The 5,634-nt window shown below is 32.6% G+C and overlaps 1 long non-coding RNA gene across 1 annotated transcript; it reads left to right on the top strand.

Annotated features, from left to right (window-relative positions):
• Positions 1-1,313: 1,313 nt before the first annotated feature.
• On the top strand, positions 1,314-5,007 carry LOC128190206 (uncharacterized). Its single transcript, XR_008244334.1, has 2 exons — positions 1,314-1,718; positions 4,706-5,007. It is a non-coding gene; the product is annotated as an uncharacterized LOC128190206 (long non-coding RNA).
• The last annotated feature ends 627 nt before the right edge of the window (positions 5,008-5,634 follow it).

The raw sequence follows: 5,634 nt of genomic DNA, 5'->3' as shown, positions 1-5,634 counted from the left end.
ATGATGTCAAGAGGATTTTTTCCAGAAGTTCGTTTTGAATTTTTAATCTGTATGTAAAGTTGCGCAATTTTGGTAAGAATATATAGTAAAATTTAATTCTGTAGTGGACCTATAAGTGTTACCATAAAGCCTCTCGCTGCGCTCGGAACTAAAAAGCTTTTGAGACAGCCCTTTAAGAAACGATGGAAAAAGCAACGTTTTAATATGCATCTATTCTGACCTTGAACTTAATACAATTTAGTACGTCATTTCGGAGATGAATAAAGTTATTTTAATGTAAAGTTTCACTGAAATATACTTTAAATTGTATTTTTAGGGTCTTCCGTTTCCAATGGAAGACCCTCTTGTTTTTCTTTAGTTAGGGTTTTCCGTTTTTCAACGGAAAACCCTTCTGTTATTCTACTGTTTCTTATTATTAGGGTTTTCCGTTTTTCAACGGAAAACCCTTCTGTTATTCTACTGTTTCTTATTAGGGTTTTCCGTTTTTCAACGGAAAACCCTTCTGTTATTCTACTGTTTCTTATTATTATTTTTTTTTTTTATCCGCAAATTTTGTGTAGGCCATTTCTCGTACATTTGTTGTCTGATTGTTATGAAACTTTCAGGGTATGTAGACAATGTTAATATCTAGGGACGTTTTTTTCAAATTTTTAAAATTCACTTCCGGTTATGAGTTATTGCCCTTTAATTGAAAATTGGGGGGTCTTTTGTCCAGAGTTGATCTCGGGAACTACAAAAGATGGTTGCATGAAATTTAGCAGAATTGTTGGTAACATTTTATAGTTTTGCTGGCATGAAAATTTTGGCAAAATGTTTTTTAGTTTTTAAGCTATTTGCCGGTAAAGTTTAAGGTTTTGGGGGGTCTGAAATTTTGTTGCTTTTTGTATAATAACCTTTAAACTAAAAATAATTTGTTAATACATATAGAACAAAAGTTGTTAAGAATAACGAGAGCTTTCATTCAAAATTAAGAAAAAAGGGCTGGCCCCTATAATTAGGGGTCAGCAGCTCATACACGTATTTTTCTGATAGCAAAAATCGTTATCATTTTATGAAAAAAAATTAATTCAGTTATTGTTAACATATTAAATAATGTCATTTGGTATCAAATTTAAAAAGTTCTGTGCCCTATTTTTTTCAAATTTCATAAAACAAATATGTGTGAATCGTACATGAACGAGTTAATTTGTCTACATAGACACACAAGCGAACAAATGCCGTTTTAAGGCCCAGGCATTTACTGCATTACATTGTGTTGCGTTTTAGATAAATTGTTGTGATTCAATTTCATTTTTTTTTTCATCTAGGCTATATCATTTATGAATTCAACTACTTTTTTAACACGTTCTAATCGGCCACGCAGAACAAATGTTTGCAATGTTTGTCGCGGACCCGCGAATGTAAACAGTAACGAACGGCATTGTAGAAAAGAGAGAGCGTAATGCAGAAGATAAGTTGTGCATTTTTCGGTTTACACATGCATTTTCAAGTTACTGTGAAACAGATGAACATGCACAGGGAACAATACTACATATTTGTATAAGGAGGGATATATTCTCGTGTGAATCGTTTACGAGGAAATTCTGACAGCCACACTTCTGTCGACCATGTCGACGGATGTTTATGTTTCCATTGATCAGCCGTTGATAAGCTACGAGTAATAAAGGGGAAAAGATGGACATTAAAGTGTGTGATCTATGTGGATGTTACTGAAGAAGGTGAGGCTTTTTATTCCTTTTAAAGTTTCTTGTCTATAGTGGTTAAAATGTTAGCATGTTAACTGGTTAACATTTAGTCTATAGATGTACATGTAAGTACGTGCACACTGTCACTGATGTATGTTATTTTTCTAGTCCAGACAATATAAATCCTTTTAACAGAATTGAATCCCAAATGTTGTACCTTTCACTTGTTTTTTTCTCCTTTTTACCAGAATTTTGTGTAAATTACAATTCAATTTATTGACAAAATCCACATGTGGCGAAAGTCATACATACAGTATACAAATATACATGTAGTTGGTACTGTACATAGATTTTCTTATGATATGTCCATCGCGTATGAATTTACAAATATATCTTGATGATTAAACATCTGCTGGGTTAAGAATTTTATAAGAATTACAGAGTTAGATGTTTTGTTATGGTGTGGGTGTTTGTTTACTAACGTGTAATTTTTACATTGTTTACTGGATGTTTAGACTTGCTCGAGGTTCATTGGTGACTGGAAAGGATGACCAAATTTATCTATTTAAAAAAAAATTAGATTGTGAATTTTCAACTCAAAATTCAAAGCAGGGTCTAATTAGAAACATATGATCATATTCTTGTGCGGAAGACTCCAAATGTAGACATAAATACCCTGTAGACATACATGTAACATCAAGTAAATAAAATTGTATACTTCAGACTTCAGAGTTAAAACATGACTAAAAAGTCTTTAATATTTTTATGATGCCGATCAATGTATCATTAGAGAGGTTTAGCAGACCAACGGGTAACCGGTACATGTACTTGTACATGTAGTTTACAAGTTAGAACTATGCGTACCACTCTACCAGTTCACATAATTTTTCTTGTTTAGCAGTTTTGATATGTACTTGAATTGTCCTTGTTAATGTTTAAAATGTAATTTTTCATTTATATTCTCTTTATTTAATCTGACTACTGGCAGTACTGGCATGCCAGCAGTTCTTGTCAAGGACCATTTCTCGCTGGTGCAATGTTACATCATATTTTCGTATATAATTTTATGTGTTGATAAAATGACGTAACAATGCACTGATGAAAAATGGTACTCAACGATAACTGATCGCAAGCCAATATTGATTAATTACAGACAAAAACTGAAGGTTGCAAGTGTTATTTTTTATTGAACACCATTGTTTAAAATAACTTTTTATATATGTGACGGTCAGACCGGTTTAAATACCAGTGTTCAGTTGGTAGAGCACCTGACTAGAGATTCAGGGGGACCAGGTTTAATTCCTGGTTTGGTCCTTCATTATTTCTCCCATCCTGTTACAATATTAAGGCTTGGACGTTTCTGTACTTAGCCGATTCGGTACATATCACTATACATGAGATGCGATACGATACATATCACGATACATTGCAACTAAATGAAAACATGAATAAGGGTTAAAAATTTATTCAATCTGTCGATGTATTACCGCATGTCCAAAGTTATTTTGATATATTTAAAATGAGCGTTGCACAATTTACAAATTACTTAAGTCTCATATACACTACTTTTTCATTAACAAGTAATCCAAAAGTTGTCCACACTCCAGATTTAGCTTCCTAACAGGTTTGACAACTTTACGAGGTTTTCCACCATCTTTGTACTTTCATATTAGGCGCGCAGACTAAAAATAGCCGATATATGAAGCTCAGATATTTTTGGAAAATAAAACAAAGTCCGCATAGGTATCGTAATGTATTAATGGTAAATGTAACAATCCAAATATCGTCAAAATAAATACCGTGGTGCATCGGTGGATCGTTCCATCCCTATTCAATATTGGTGTTGTAACCAACCCCTGGAACTGACAGGTTAACTCCTGCCAGGGGAAGAGCCAGGGGTGATCTTTGAGGGTGAAGATCATTTAAAGGGGGGGGGGGGGGATGTGACGGTCAGACTGGTTTGAATACTGGTGCCAGATACATGTAGCTCAGTTGGTAGAGCACTTGACTAGAGATTCAGAGGGCAAGGTTCGAATCCCAGTCTGTTCTGTCATTATTTCTCCCATCTTGTACATATATATCAGATCTATTCAAGTCAGTGTCAGCTACATTATGCATAAACAATTTTAACCGCTCCTAAACCACAAACTTTCTTATTAGTGGATTCAGCTTACCGCTGATTGGCTGCTGTTGCAGCAGACTTATAATATATGCACGCACAAAACACAATGAACTTATCAGAGAATGAAAAATTCATCGAGTTACTTTCAACTGTTGGAATTTGGGTATTTTTTATAAATGTATACTTGTGACAAAACATATGATTATGTGGTACATACAGCTGTAGCTTTATGAAGAAAATTTGGGTTAGACATATATATCTACCATGCAAGTAAATGATATTTACTAAAACTTCCAATTTATGACGCACGAAATATACGCTACTTTTATAAAGATTGACATACATGTAATGTAACACATTCTGTGAAAAATAATCTATTAAAAATTCTTCATTAAGTTTACTCATACATGTTTTATGCTTATTACACATAGTATTGTTTTTAAAAAATGTAATTTAAAAGAAAAGAAACCAAAACCCTCGCCAAATTTATTTGCAAAATAAAAACCCGGTAGAATTGATAAAACATGGTATACCAGAAGGAAATACATGTACTTTGACGCTGTTCAGATGGGTAATATTCCTTTGTAATTTTCGAATTGAAATGCTTGACTGTTGCACTACAAGAAATAAACTCAGCTCTCTCTCTCTCTCAAACTCTCTCTCAATCTAATAAGTGTCTATACCTAAGAATTTTTTTTAATATTATATTATGACTTGATATGCAAATTTTTGATCCTGTACTGCCTAAATGTTATGTCATGTATTGGGATATGTAATACTTATTACACTGCATGGTCAGTGTATTTTTTCCAGAAATAATATGCATATGTTAATGTAAACACAGCTATTACTAGTACATGTATGTAAAAACAGCTAATTATTATTTTTTTTATTTCAGCTCAAAACGAACTCTTGTTCCGAAATGGCACCACATTGCTTTTACCTGTTGATTCTTGTGGGTCAACTCTTGAGATTAACCTGTCACCTCTATCCACATGCATATTCCTTGTGTTCTACAGACTTTTTACCGGTAATTCAAATTAAATCGGATAATGCATGAACAATAATGGAACTTTATGAAAGCATCATCCCATGTTGTGGTTTGTGTTTGATAAGAAATTATGAAAAACAAAATTAAGGCTATTTAAAGAAATTCATAATTGTTGTGAAAATTTGTTTTTCAATAAAAGTATGCAATTATGTTTCCTTTATTTTTTATTTTATAAAGGTATTTAGATGTGTTTACATAATTGAACCCCCCCCCCCCCCCCCCCACCCCACCCCATCCAATTGTCTGCATTAAGATTACATTTAGGATATGTAAATGTACATTTGACTTTGAAATAACATCTGCTATGATAATTACTTTTGAAATGAACAAGAAACAACCTATTTCTACCTTTCTAAGGTATATATGCATAAAAAAAGGAAAAAAACATGTCAAATTTTGAACATTTTTCATGGAAATCAACTCTGTCTCCACCTACCTGGGTGTTTGAATTTTATTTTAATTTAAGGCAGATATCTAACTTGTAGGTTGTATCTTACTGTTTTAGCATGGTTAGAAGGAGACTAGAAATCAAAATAGATTAGATATTCACTAAATATGATTGTTAGCTTACTTTTTTTCATAAAAACAAGAAATCACAAGCAGGACAGCTGTCTATTTGTTAATTAAAATGGTGTAAATCATAAAATAAACAAATAATTAGGATCAAATTTTAGAATCATCGATGATTGTTTTCAAATATGTGTGAGATATGACTCAAGGAAATTGCCATAAGTTTCATAAAATTAGGTAAAACATTTTTAACCATGACTTTTTAT

This window comes from Crassostrea angulata, chromosome 6 (assembly GCF_025612915.1).
Source record: "Crassostrea angulata isolate pt1a10 chromosome 6, ASM2561291v2, whole genome shotgun sequence".
NCBI classification, from domain to species: Eukaryota; Metazoa; Mollusca; class Bivalvia; order Ostreida; family Ostreidae; genus Magallana; species Magallana angulata.
The sequence above is the reverse complement of the archived record's forward strand: the minus strand, read 5'-3'. Positions and strand labels throughout refer to the sequence as shown.